Raw genomic sequence first — 13,582 nt, forward strand, 5'->3', positions numbered from 1 at the left:
TGTGTCAATTAATTCGAGTGTTTGACCACTTCTGCTATGTGTGAACAGAAATCAGGTCTTCCTGTAGGAAACTCAACTTCAGGGAGCAGAAATTAGCTGACCAAATCCTGCTCCATATTTAAATTTAACCAGAGGAAAAAAACTGGTTTTTTAGACTGCCTTTTGTAGTTTCTTTCTTTTCTGTTTGCAATAATAAATAAGTCTTTTATTTATTGTGTCCTGTCTGTCACACCTTCTCTCTTCATCGCCCAAAAGGAGAACTGCAATTCATCACTTACCCCCAGACCTCCTTGACATAGGGCTTACACTCAGGTTAGCCAGTTCTGATCATTCAACAATGTAAGGCAGTCTTGGCAGAGCAGGTGAGGCTTTGACTGCAGGGAAAATTTTCCATTTTCATTTTTGTTCACTAACTGATGACTTTTTCCCAAGCATCATAGGTTTAATCCTCTCTTCTGTCTCATCAATTTTGCATTGACATAACACATTCTTTTGATGGTGCAAGTCAGAAGTAATTCCAATTGGAAATTTTTTTTTTCATATTTACATTTTTTCACCTGATAATTTTCTTTTTTCTTCCATGAAAAGCTGTTATTTCAATGCCATACATCTGACAATCTGTTTAATTGTTCAGTTGAACATGCAGAGGCAACACAAGTGGGGCAGTGGGAGTCGACAGACTTCCACTCATGCCCAGAACAACATATGGAACATATGGATTGTCAAGAGAGTTGAGAAGCTTTCATTACTTCCTGTTATCTGTCAGTTTTCACATTATAGGAACAGCATATATCTAAAGCCTGTTTTGGGGCCTTTTTTTAGTTGTGGGATTAAATTTAGGCTGTAGGTCCCATATTTGTAGCCACTCAGCAGAAGTGTTTATGTGAAGAGCCCTTTGTGGACTCATCCTGGCTTGACTAGATTGCTGCTGGAAGCTATCAAAGAGCCATAAAATCCCCAGCAGTGGTTTTACCTTTCCTGTGGGCATTGACCAACATGACAGTTGTTTCACTTCACAGCTGTAGCTACAGCTTTTCCCTTTCAGCTCCCCAAACCACTCAGCACAGGAATGGCAGAGCCTGTCTGTTCTGACCTGCAAAGCCTCTCTCATTTCTTGCCGTCTTTGTGCCCAGGAGAGGATCTAACACTGCTACAGCCTCTGATTAGACACGGGGCTCTGGAGAATGGCTGACTCCAAAGCAGAAGTGCCCAAGCCAGAAAAGCATTGATTTTTAAACATGTGGATCTGAAATCTAATCAAATTTCAGTAATATCAGCCCGTGACCTTTTCCCTTATTAGTGAATTTATGCACAGCTTAGTCTCTGACTCCCTTAGTGCTTTGTGTGTGCCGGTGTTGCCTTCAGCATAATTATTGGAAAATTTTGAGTGCTAATTGAGCATGACTGAATTTTGATATAAAGCATGTGTACTGTATGTGAGAAGAAAAGCATGCTTGTGTTTTTCTCAGAGTGGAAAGGGATTGGGAAAGCAAGATTTACCGCAAGACATAGAATCCTGATTTTTCATGATCTAGTTATTTTTAATACAGTTCCATTACCAGGAGTCTGGTGACATAGTTCCATGTAGAACAGTACATGTTTCACATAAAATCCATTAAATGCATAATCATAAGACTCCTTGCAGGACTGAACTGAAGCTCAGATAACACTGTCAATGATAAACCCCTCTATTTTCAGGTGTTTAAAGCAGCAAGGAAATTTTGCTTCTGGCAGAAGCTTGACTAATGTCCAAACATCAAAAATAATTTTTATAAAATTAGTTTTTACACTTTGTGTAAAATCTTGGCTGTCCTTTCAGAAATAATATAAAGGTGATGTCCTAGAATACTTTGCTGAGTATTTTGATACTTTATCTGTAACCAAAGCTGTTGCTTTCTTTCATCCTATTTTTTTTAAATTTATTATCTGTTAAAATTGATTATTTTTTACATCTACTGGTGAAGATGCTTTAGTTTCACCATTGAATGAATGTATTGGTTAAGTAAATTAATGTGATTTCAAATAAAAAATTGCTCAAGAATTCTCAAGCAAATAAGACCTAGAAATAATGGTTTAATTCCCACAAAGTAAAATACTGAAAATAATATTTGAAAATATTTGTAAACCATCTATTTGTCTAAAACATTTAGATAAAAATTTAGAAATGCAAATTGAATCACAAGGTGACTTTTGCCTAGTTTCTTTGAATTTTAGCTTATTAGCAAAGCCCATGCTGGGTGCCCAAATAGTTCAGTTAATTTTTCCCTGTGAACATTCAATTCTGGTTTTATTCTGATTTTAGATGTTTTGAAATGTGATCATCTTTTTTCCCTTGCAATAAAGTTACTTTTAATTTTGAATAAGAATGAATGGAGATGATAAATTGTGAAATGCCCAAGCTTGATCCAGTTTTCTTAGTATAATCAAGCCTGAAGTGTAGATGAAAATCTAAACTTATATCTGTCTTTTCTAACATATAAGTTTAAGATAGATTAAATTGACAGATTTTAAGTTAAAGCAATAAATATCTGTGATTCAAGATTTAATTTTATCCTTGTAAGTTAAATATCTTATCTAAGAATATAGGATTTTTACAAAAATAATTGCTAAATACTTTGTTTTTAAAGACTATTTTTCTAAGCAGGCTACAGGTTAATTTAAAAAATTCACCATGCAAAGCTAGCGTTTAAAATTTCAAACATAAAGTAAGCTGAAGCTCAGTCCCTCAAAAATCTGTTTTCCATTCTTTTTAAGGACAACATATGACTTTTTGTAAGAAAAACAGATGGTTCCTTCTTAAGCAAGTCACAGAAGAGACCATGATTGCAAGAGAAATGCTCTAAACCAGCTCCTCAGAAATTTAGAATGAAAAGAGCTGCATATATACCTAAAATTACATACTTCTAACAAAAATTGTTTTAAGAGTCTGCAATATGAATTTTTAAATCTTATAGCAATTGTAATTAGCAGACTGAAATTACATGGATAATTCTTTTATAAGGTCAAATTAATCCTAAAGCTTTGTTTGGATTATGAGGAGAAATTTAATAACATCAGCAAACATGAAGAAATGTGAAGGGGGAATCTTTTCTATTTATTCACTTTTCTTAGTTTCCACTGAAAACTCTAGAAATACCCAGCTCAGGACAGCCTCTTTCCTAAGAGAGACAGACATCCACTGTGGATGAAGAATCTGTGAATAGAACATCCCACACTAATAGTTCCTTTTAACACTTTTTAATTTATTAGTACCTTGCTAAGACTAAGATTTCTTCCGCTTTATTTGTACTCCTTCATTTTCCATGCACAATTCTGACCAGGAGGACATTCAGTGTTTCTGACTCCATAGGATGAAGAAAGTACTGAAGACTAACTAAAATAAATGTCAGAGATATTTCATGTCATATGTCTAAAGCTCTTCAACTAGGTGTAATGAAATTCTTCAAAAGAAACAAAATACTTTGAATACATAGACAAAATGTGTATAAAAGGTTGGATTTTATATATAACCTTTGTTGCTCTTTGTCTTTCTCACATTATAGACCCGAGTATTCCTCATACTAACAGTGGCACAGACAAGAAACTTGACTGCTTCAGAAGAACTTAGAAGCATTTTTGCCATCCAGTAAGGGATTATGATTTATGGGGTTTGGTTTTTTTTTTTATTTTTTAAACATGTTTATCTCATTTTTAAATATAACATTACTTGATAGTCCTCTGGCGAAACCTGGAAAAAAGACATAATTTCTCCTTAACGTCAATTTGTGATGACATCTCGTAAACTTTAGCAATGGAGAACCTCTCCAGTGACCATCACTTAGAGTCCACAACCTGCAGGATATGAGTATTCACTGGGATGAACATTTCCATGATTTCACATGGTGAAGAGGCTGAAGCCTCACTGTTTCAAACACATTAGAACACAACATTATTTTGCATCTTGCAGGGCTCCAAGGGAAGACTAGTATATCATTCATTAATACGGAGATGAAAAGGAGAGAAGGCAAACTGTTCCTAAATGTAACTATAGAGAGTGGGATGAAACAGCACATAGTAATTTTTTTAAGCGCTCTGGGAAAAATCCGAACTTATATGAAACAATACAAAATATAATTTAAATACAATTGAACTGAAAGCTTAGAGATTTTGGGAATATAGTGTTATTAGTACCAGATAATAATAACATGCATAGTAGTAATATTCAACAGATGTTATAAAAATAAGATTTAAAACTCATTTTTGAGAACTTAAAATATGTGACTTTAGGCACGGCCCTTTTCTATAATGTCTTATGCATCTAAGTTGTGCTGCAGCTGGCTGCTGGATCAGATTGATGCTAAGCACATCTGGTAAAACAAATTTTCTTGGTGGGGTACAACTGAACAGAGAATCATAAAATAGTTTCAGTAAGGAAGCACCTTCAAAGACCTTTCACTAAACCAGGTTGATCAAGGCTACATCTAGACAGGCCTTGAACAATTTCAGGACTGAGGTATCCACAGATTCTTTGGGCAACCTGTTCTATTGCTTGCCACCTAAATCTTTAAGTTTAAAATCACTGCTCATTGACCTGTTGCTACAGGTGCTGATAAAAAGACTCTCTCCATCTGTGTTGCAGATGTCCTTTAACACATAGGAATGCTGCACTAAGCTCTCTCTGGAGCCTTCTCTTCTCCAGACACAACCACCTTTCTTCACAGGAGCAGTGTTCAAACACTCTGCTCTTTCTTGTGGCTCTCCTCTCTACCTGCTCTAGCAGGTCCATATCTGCTTTGTACTGGGAACCCCAGTGATGAGCCATTCTATGACATTTATTAGGAGCCTTTGCTTAGTTTGCTTATAGGACAAAGTCATGGTTATTACGTCATTCAAAAGAAAAACAACAGGTAAAAATTCAATTATTTCTAGTAGCTAGTTACCTGTACAGCTGACAATGCTCTTGCTCGGCAGAAAATTATGATCAGCAGATATCACCTGGGGATGCTCCACAGAACCTTATCTTTACAATGCCTTTTAGTACTTTTCATTTTCAGAAAAATGTCAATTTATTTTTTCCTTAGGTTTACAGCCACCGTGTTATATTTTAACAAAATATTGTAGCATCAAAATAACTGAAACAGCCTTTGCTGTTAATTATTCCAGTGTTATCAAAAGCCATCAATGTGAAAAAGGTCTTGTTGCCCAATGTGATTTGAGAAAATGAAAATTTCCCTAACTAGCAAAAAACCCAAAGATAAAACAGCCTCCCAAAAACTGCTGTTGCCTACCTCCAAGACAACCATTCTTTCGTTTTTCATTTCCATTACAGTATAAATATTGTTTCTAGTCAAAAATGCATAACAAGGTGAATTTTTCTTTACCTTCTCCAAATAAAAAGGCAAAATCAAGGGATATGTTAAAATATGCCAAAATAAAACCATGTGAGAAACACAGTATTAGAATTTTTAGTTTGCTTTTACAAATTTATAAAGCATCTGTTAATATTTATATATTTGTACATTTATTTTATTATAAACTCAGTAGACTTTTGAAGAAAAATTTTTTTTCTAAAAAGACCAAAGCAGAAATTATATATTTTGAAATATTAAATATTTTATGTGCTATTATCGTGAGATCATCTCTAGTTTCCTGTTTAAGTAAGGAAAAAAAAACCCGAACCAGAAAAATATTGTATGCCTTCACGAAATAATATTATTTGAGCTACATTTTGATAGCGTGTTAATTAAACATGTTAATTTTGATATCGTGTTAAAAGTTGCAGTGTTTCTCCTTTAGGAAGTCTCCTTTTGAAAATTAAAAAAAAAAAAATCAAGGGAAGCTGAAGAGACTTGAAGAGAAAAAGCTGTAGTAGTACTCAGATCTTGTAAAACACCTGACAGTTATAAAGAAATGAAAAAAAAAAGAAAGTTAGAAATAGTATTTCTCACCACTTCACCTTTATCATTGTCCCAGAAAAACCCAGACACAGGGAGATGCTGACCTGTCTCAGCACTACACAAAGCTGAACAAGAATGGAAATGGAACCTTGTTGGGCTTCTTTTCCAAAACACTTTGGGGTCCAAAGTTATTGTATCCATCAATCCATTAAGGCAGAATTCATATCTTTTTCCTGTATTTACTTTTAAAACTAAAATTTCTGCAAGACAATTGAGGGAAAAGTGCTGAAAGAAGGCAGCCCACACTTTCCTACTCACTGCCCAAATGGCTGAAATTAATCCCCCATGTTACTGGTTGCCCACTGATAACTGCATAACCGTGGAGTCTGCCGAAGATTGTTGGTGATTATAGCCAAGGGTTGTTGGTAATCACACACTGTCAGAGAGAGCAAGATGTGGCTGGAGGAGCAGGCTCTACAGAGGTAGGGCATAATTTTTCTGGGATAAATGTTCCTGTTCAAGTTTCTGGGAATAAGCACAACTCAATACTGTGCACGTGCATGCCTGATCTGAGTTTAGGCCCCAGAACCCCGGATACCCCAGCCCCAGCCAGGCTGATTTTTTAATTTTTTCCTTTCTGTCTCCCTCTCTTGAATTAATCTCTCTCTTTCTTTATTCCTATTTACCCTACCCCTTTATCCAAAATCCACTGCTGTGTGCTTTAACCAGAAGGTCAGGTACTGACCAATTTCCATGTCAAGAGTGTAAGTGTTTAATAATACTTTGTAATTATTTTTTTTTTGGTGGGGGGGGAAGCCTCACATTTGTCCTTTCAACCATGTGCATCCACCAATCTTGGGTGTTCCCTGCCCCAAAAGGGTGGGACACCACAATTTGTGTCATAGAGGATGCCATTGCTTTTGGCAGAGCTTGAATACACCTGAAGGACTCTGCAATGCATAGACAGGATATATACAGGATGTACTTCCTGTGTTTCACCCCTCGGTATGTAAACTTCAAAATCTGAAGCATAGATATGGAAATTAAAAGGAGATGAAGATTCTTTATTTCAGACTGTACAATTCTGACTTGCTGTGGTGGTTTATTGGTAATGTCCTTCTGAGGAAAAAAAATATAAGAGATATCACATCCAAAACACTTCATTTTTTCACAAGAATTTCAGTTACTCTGGAATATTTTGATGTCTTAATTTCTGTGACAAGGTGTGCTGTGCTTTCCCAGCAGAAGGAGCAGAAGGTCTGGAACAGCAAGGCTATATTTCCTTTTGATTACTCCAAGCGCTACATTGAAATACCTTTAATGCTAAGTACACATTGAAAAGTTGTCATTTGAGCTTAGCTTTTTGAAAAACAAACAAATCTTTTATACATCATCTTAGGTACATAGGTTAACATGAAATAAGTTATAAACTCCTTTATAATGTAAGGTTGCATAAATTGGATTCCTTGAAAATAAATTTCAAAAAAGTACTAGGTAAGTTAAGAAGATTAATGAGTTAAATCTCTTTACACATTATTACTCCAAAGTCAATCTCCTGTTTCCCCTCTAGCAAAATCACTGTTCCTAGCTTGCTTTTCTAAATGCTGCTGGATTTTTCTCAGTCTGGAGGAAAGTTGAGGGACTAGGTGATGACTGGGATGGATGACAGATGATACACTTGTTTTACTCTGTTTGAGGCCATCCCCAGTTAGTACCAAAGATTATATATTGCATTTGATGTTGTACAGTGAATTACAGACCTGTCAATAAGTTATTAAGAGTTTTCTGAGCTATTTGGAGAAGTTAGGGTATTTTCTGTCTCTTGTGTTGAGTTTTAAACAAGCCACCCTCTTCTGGCAGTGTCCCTCCCATATCTATTCCCTCATGTCAGTGAGCCTTAAATCACTAACAATAAGATCTTATATCCTATTGCCTGTCCTCATTTTCTCATTTCATGATTTTTTTTCACTAAGTGCAAATATCCTTAGGGCATGTTATTTCCTTTCTTTGCTTTCCCCAAGTGTTTTAGCCTTATTACTTCAGTCAAAGATTTTTTTCACACCCTCCTCCTCTAGTTCTGCTTGCTTAAATCATGAAGCTGTACTTTTTCTTTCAGAGAGGATGTGCTTACCCTTTCTCTGCCATCAGAAACTGTCCCAGTTAAACATTCATTTGCTTTTTTGCAAAATAATTGTTGGATAGTTCATTTTCTTCCAGCACTTTAGCTGGTTAATTTTTTTCTCATTAGGGTTTCTGAAGGATCCTTTCTGTTTGCGTTGTTATGCTTGGAAAACCAAAGAATTATTTTTTCCCTGTCTCAAGGACATGCAGTCTATCAGCCTTGGTATAAATTCATATTAGATTATGTGTCTGAATGTATTGCACAAGATCTAATTTTTTATTCTGTTTTCTTTTCCTCTTATATTTTTCCTTTCTTCTCTCAGGAGACTCCTGCATTGCCAAAGTAACATAGGGGAATATATTCCTACATTTTGTGCTTATTTAGCAGACTACTTCAGAAAAGAAATTTTTTGAAATTATTACTGAACAGAAAGTGCCTCATTCAATGGTTAAAGTCTTGGAGGAGTCTGCAAAATCTTCTGACTTTTTCCATTCTGAACTCTCCACCAAAAAAAAAAAAAAACCAGCAATGCACAGATAGTGATATCTGCATCTTCCAACAGTTTCTTTGGGTATCTGATATCATTACAGAGATTAAATAGTAGTTCTGAATTTTTGTGTAAATGGAAGTGTCCTGCTCATTTAATTTCTTTGGTCTATAATGCTTATAAAAACAAAACAACCAAGCATAAGGATATTTTTAAACCAGAATTTTTTTTAAATAGCCAGGTGTATGACATGACTTAGAAACTCCCAAGACAAAGGCAGTATTGTTCAGATGCTTTTAATAATGATTATTTTCATCTGGATTCTGGCCATCAGAAAATACATTAGCAGAAATTCAAGTATTTTACAGCCTTTAACAGTTTCTGCTGGTTTACACACAGAAAGCAGTGACATTTTTCATAACCAAGTTAAACAGTTGTTTCAGGAACAATCCAGACCTTTTAATTCCCTAAATATTGCTAGTGAGTTGGTGAGAAATGTTGCTGAGTGCCTTCACAAAGTCCATGTAACAAAATGTCACTGGAAGAAGGTATTCCTCTGCTATGCTGTGTGCAATACTGTCTCCTTTCAACTACATATCTCACAGGTAAGAAGGGATTCTTCAAATATATTGATGAGGTCAGAAGAGATTCATGAGGGAGAAAAGCTCCCTGGAATAGGCCATAATAGGACAGGAAAGCACAAATGACATGCCACTGTAGTCAGCACTGAATAGAGGATTATGACAGAACTGACTACTTTAAAATATTGTTCCTGTCAGCTCTTCCTGCAGATAAGAGAATGAAACACCAAAAAAAGTGAAATAAGGAAACTTTTTAGGCAACATTCAAGTTCTTTTCTTTCTCTTAAATATTTTTTGTTCAAAGCTTATATATTTTTTATAAAGTACTGAAATAAATTCAGAAACTTTTTTTATCAGAAGAGCTATATGGGAAAATCATCAGAAACAAAAGAAAAATAGAATACATAAGAGAGAAAATCATAATTTTAAAAAAGAGGATGGTTTCTTTTCCAATTCTTTGAAATTAAAATAATAATACCAATTATATTTCAATATCTCATTTTAAAGAGGTGATATCTCGGTAGAGTCATGAGCTTTTCCAGCATCATGTATAAGTCAGAGATCTGTCTCAAAAGCAAAGGAAATTAAGAATGATTTCTTCACAAGTTGCTTGTGCAGTTTAGGTTATCATATCGTACACATTCAGGTTATATGTGACTATTCCAAAAGAAGACTCATAAAAATAGGTAGAATCAGGCTTATTAATTTTTTTCTTAATCTATGATGACTTCATCACTTTAGTAGTATCTAGTCCATGGCGTCATATGCAGCTAGTTGAGTGATATCATTACAGTGGTTAAATGTCAATTCTGAGTTTTTGTGCAAATGGAAATTTCCTGCTCATTTAATTTCTTTGGTTTGGAGACCAAAGTCAGAATATTTTTCAATATTGCCTCTAAGACAAGACGTAATACATCAGCAGTGGGCATTATAAAGTTATTAGAAAGCATCCAAAATAAACTGCCTTGTGACACCAACCTCACATTTGAATTCAAATTAAAATCCAATTTAAAAGGAGCCCAAATTAAAAAAGCTCACTTGATTCCTTCAATTTGCAGAACTATTCCGTTCCATTAGGCAGCTAATTTCTACCTGTCAAACATGGCATAAAAGTGGCCCCTCTCTGGAGGAATTTTTTTACTTGTAGTAATTAGGTATGAAGAACTGAGGAAGATGCCCATACTTTGATAGTAGCCCACACCTGACTCCCAAAGTGTATCAGCCCATGGGTAAATTCAATTGAAGTGTCATTTTCAAGAGTTTCATGCTACAGAAGGCTAAAATTATGTTACATATTTCAAAATTAAATAACAAAATTATTTTAATTTTTGTTAGAGAATCATGAGAATTACCTTTGTGAATCCCATGTGTATAAATCCCTTTTGTTGATCTATTATGCTAATAAGCTTTTAGAGACATTATGAAGAGGTCTTAATTACTCTTAGAGGATAAGAGCCAGTAGTATGCAAGTAATAAACAATATCAAGGAAATAATAAACAACATGAAGCTAGCAGAATTCTGCAGACAAAATAAAATTGATTCTCCCACAATTCCGTTTGGTTTGCACCTCCATTTATCTGTTTATGTCTTACCTAAGAACATGTAACAAAATAGGTGAGAAAATAAAACACATGCACAGTTTGCTGGAGGAAATGAAACACCGTATTTGTCACTTAAAACTACTTTGTGCTTGCTTAGATACAGTGCAATTCTTAAGAAAAAGAGAAAAAAAAATCTTCATCTAAGTTCATATGCATTTCATTGCCTCTTTTTACACAGAGATAATCCATTTCTGGATGAGATGGAGTTTAAGTTGACCATCCTTCAGTTTAGAACAGATAGTATTTTACTGTTTCATAAAACGATATATATTTTATTGTAAGGGCAAAGGGGAAAAATAATTACAATGATTTAGTACATTATTTCAATTTAAATCAAAACAAGTGTGTCATTTGTAATTTTTAAAAGTCCAAAGTGTTATAAACTGATTTGGATGTGTATCAGTGACTTATGGGAAAGAAAATATTCAGAGTAGTGGAAAGATTTGCTTTATTTTATTATCTTATCCCTGAAGTATCTTCATTTTTTTACAATGTGAGCATTAAGCTGCCTGCAAGTCCCCTTAGGGTTGAACACAAGCTTTGCAAAGTTTAAATAGGAAAAGCTCAGTAAATCTCGGTTAAGAAAACAAAAGCACCTTCTAACTGTTTCCATATAATAGGAGGAAGGGTAATTTTTATATTCCTGCAGAGTTTCTTTTATTAAATTGCATAATTATCTTGAAAGTAAGTTGCTAACAGATGAATGCACACACCAAGAATTCCACAGCATACCTTCAAGAATGGCATATTCAGAAAACAGCAACCTTTTATTTTACATTTTCTGCAATTCCTACAAGTAATTTTGTTAATGTTTTAAAATTCATTTCATCAGTAGGGGGTTGTGATCCCACAACATCAAATTAGCATAAGAACAATCCTGTTGCATATAGTCGAGGACAGAAAGGCAAAGCCTTGTTAGGAATTTATGTCAGGAAGAAAAAATGGTTTTGTGCTAGAGGGGAACAAATTCTCAAAGTGCACCCCAGTTTAGCAGAAAAAGTGGGGCTGCCTATAGCACTTTGACCTGAAGTCTTAACTTTTAGATATTGATAGAGAGGGTTTTGAAAAGTGATATTGGTTGGGATATAAATAAAATCATTGTTCCTTTATAAAACAAATTGTATTGCTATTGTGAATGCTGAAAGAATACAATTAAACCCTAGTACATTGCATACTCCATGCAACTAGATTTTACTTATTGGGATATTCTTGAATCTAAGCAATGCCTCAATATTTTTTTTTTTTGGTGGATGATCTTTTCTTACCATGAGTATGCATGTGTCTGCATCATGGAACTATGTTGAAAACATCTTTGTCACCATTTTCTTCCACCAACAGACTTATAGTAGGCAGTGAAAAAAGAAATATGCATTTAAAAAAAAAAAAAAGGTGTCAGATTTCTAGACTGAATAATATGTCTTTGAAAAGAATTAAGAATATTTTCTAGACATGGAATCTGGTCTTGTAGGGAGCTGGAACAGCATTCTCAGGTTCTTGCCTGCAGTTTGAAAAGCAAGTATCATGGGAAGGATATATCCACTAGGCAAGGGCAAGTACTGTCTAGACATGTTTGAAAATATGTTGCATATAATAAAAATACATCTGTCTAGACATATTTGTTTCAAGAGGAGATTTCAGTCTGCAAAAAAGAATTTTAGAGATATTCCTTTAAAAATAAATCCAGTATTTTCACGTCAGATGAGTATCAGTTTAACCTTGTTTGCTTGGCTTTTGAATTTTACCAGTATCAGTTGTATGAATATATTTGGTTATCTATATTGTACTGAATATTTCTACAGTACAAAATGTTAATTATTTAAATCATATCTGCCCTTTAATGAAAATACAGAATTTCTCTTTCATATGCGGAAAATTATCAGTTCTTCATTTTACCTTGAAATAAAAACAAATTCCAACACAGTAGAAGATGGAGAAAGAGCTGAAAAGCTGAGACACACCTTACATCCTTCTTACAGATGATGAACATTAGCAATTTGGAAATATGCTTTAATAAAAATAACATGAAAGCTGAGGATATCAGTGTGAAAAGTGACATGATATGGAAAGACAAAATATAAAGACTGATCTCTATATTTACTTTTTCTCATTTTAGATGCTTCAATTTAAAGAATAGAAATTGCAATTGATTTCCTACAAATTTAAAACAGTGACTAGCAAATATATTTTCATTTTATATACATCAAACTTGTGGAACCAATGACCACTGTATGTCATCTGAATAAAGGAATTTTGCCTTAAGTAGTGGGACTAGAAATAAATATTGAAAAGGTATAAATATTGAAAACCTCCTTTTTCAAATCATCAGTAAACAACTAAGTTCAGAGGGCTTTTTCTCTTGGGGAGGATTTTCATGTTTCTTTATTTAATGTTGTTTGGGGTTTTGGAAGTGAGGCAGGTAGTGGAGGTGTGTCTCAATAATAAAGAGTGTTGGAAAGCCTGCACAATAGTAAATGATTACTGATCTATATTCTTACTTTTTCCATTACTTTCAAAATCTGTGTCAGCACCAAATAGAAGCAAATACTGGGAAATTCCATCATATGTCTCTCATTCATACCTGTCCCATCGTAAAAAGTCATAAATGCTAGGATTATGGCAAGGAACAGCCTATCCTCTCATGGATATGGGTAGATGCCCTGACCTTCTCCTAACTTCTTTATTACTTTGGGTATTCTCTAGATGATACATACCAAAAAAGGCAACTTAGTGGCTTGTTTTAGTGGACAGTGAGAGAAAAAGAAGATGAACTAAACTTAGAACACTGCATTATTCACCTGAAAACAAAAGGGGGAAAGTGTTTTGGCTCTGTGTTTACTGCCTTGGTCCTTTTCCATTGATTAGTAAACCACCCCCAGCGATAATTCCTCAATACTTGGATTATTGATTGTAGCCA

The 13,582-nt window shown here is 34.4% G+C and overlaps 1 long non-coding RNA gene across 1 annotated transcript in view; it reads left to right on the plus strand.

Moving 5' to 3' along the window:
- Positions 1–3,576: 3,576 nt before the first annotated feature.
- The window catches only part of LOC135278324 (uncharacterized), a 47,482-nt gene continuing 37,476 nt past the window's right edge, over positions 3,577–13,582 (plus strand). Inside the window, exon 1 of the long non-coding RNA XR_010345843.1 lies at positions 3,577–3,625. This is a non-coding gene — a long non-coding RNA (uncharacterized LOC135278324). The remainder of the gene's footprint in view (positions 3,626–13,582) is intronic.

Source organism: Passer domesticus, chromosome 1, assembly GCF_036417665.1.
Source record: "Passer domesticus isolate bPasDom1 chromosome 1, bPasDom1.hap1, whole genome shotgun sequence".
Classification (NCBI taxonomy): Eukaryota; Metazoa; Chordata; class Aves; order Passeriformes; family Passeridae; genus Passer; species Passer domesticus.